The 1002-nt window shown below is 39.2% G+C and overlaps 1 protein-coding gene across 1 annotated transcript in view; it reads right to left on the bottom strand.

Annotated features, from left to right (window-relative positions):
- The window catches only part of LOC107692268 (leucine-rich repeat extensin-like protein 3), a 14838-nt gene extending 14643 nt beyond the window's left edge, over positions 1-195 (bottom strand). Inside the window, exon 1 of the transcript XR_001634632.1 lies at positions 62-195. The gene's annotated coding sequence lies outside the window, so the exon portion shown is untranslated. The remainder of the gene's footprint in view (positions 1-61) is intronic.
- Between the last annotated feature and the right edge of the window lie 807 nt (positions 196-1002).

Here is a 1002-nt window from a genome sequence, read left to right as displayed (position 1 = left end):
TCTCTCTCTCTCTCTCTCTCTCTCTCTCTCTCTCTCTCTCTCTCGCGTTCCTGTTTCTTACCGGACAGGAGTTTATCGTACAGCTTCGGTTCCGGTCCAGTTCTGTACTGGATCAGTTGAACGATACCGAAAGAGACCGAAAAAGAGACAGACCCGTCTGGTCCAGACGGAACCTTTTCCGGCGGAAACCGGCGACTCGGGCACTTCCGGGATCGGTGACAATAGGGAATCCCGACCACGTGACTGCAGCCGCGGCGTGAGCGCGGAGCTTTGCTCATGAATATTAATTCACTGTCATGACTGCGCTGAAACAAGTAAGGCTCGTTAATATTCATGAACGCAGCTTCGGCCACAGTGCCACGTCAGCATGGCGTCATTAATATTTATGAGTATTCCCATAGTAGGAAATTGGGATTGGTCGAAGCTCACAGAGGCGTGGCCTTTTCTTACAGCGCCGCCTGGTGACCAGTTTAGAAATAACCTTTACTCATTCTGACGAGCGTGAAGCTACTTTCAGTGCTGCTTTATTATTAAAGGGTTATAGAAAATCAGTCTTCCTTCAGGACAATATCTGTAAAAATGGTTTTAGCATTTTAATTCAATTTCTCATTGTACTCTGTGAAAATACAAAGCTACAGTTTTTGTCACTTAAAAATAAAATTCAGAAGGACAAAATATATATCTTGTATAAATTTTGTAGTTTGTGCATTTTATTTTAATTGCTAAAACTATTTTGACTTGCTTTGAACAATTTCTCATTGTAAGCCAGTTTGCGACACTTTAAACATAATATTCAAAAGGAAAAGAGATATTTTGATATTTTGCTTCAAATATTACATTATTATTAAAAAGTGTTGTAGCAAATCAAATCCCCTTCACAATAACAACCAAAACATTATTTTAGTGCATGTTTGATTGTGCTGAAATGTTCCAGAAGCATAAATCCAGAGATTTATTAATATCACTATTGCAAAATACTGGCTTCTGAATATTAAATCAACA

Source organism: Sinocyclocheilus anshuiensis, unplaced genomic scaffold (genome assembly GCF_001515605.1).
Source record: "Sinocyclocheilus anshuiensis isolate Anshui unplaced genomic scaffold, SAMN03320099.WGS_v1.1 scaffold402, whole genome shotgun sequence".
NCBI lineage: Eukaryota > Metazoa > Chordata > Actinopteri > Cypriniformes > Cyprinidae > Sinocyclocheilus > Sinocyclocheilus anshuiensis.
Note: the sequence above shows the minus strand (reverse complement) of the source record. Positions and strands in the feature narration are given on the sequence as shown.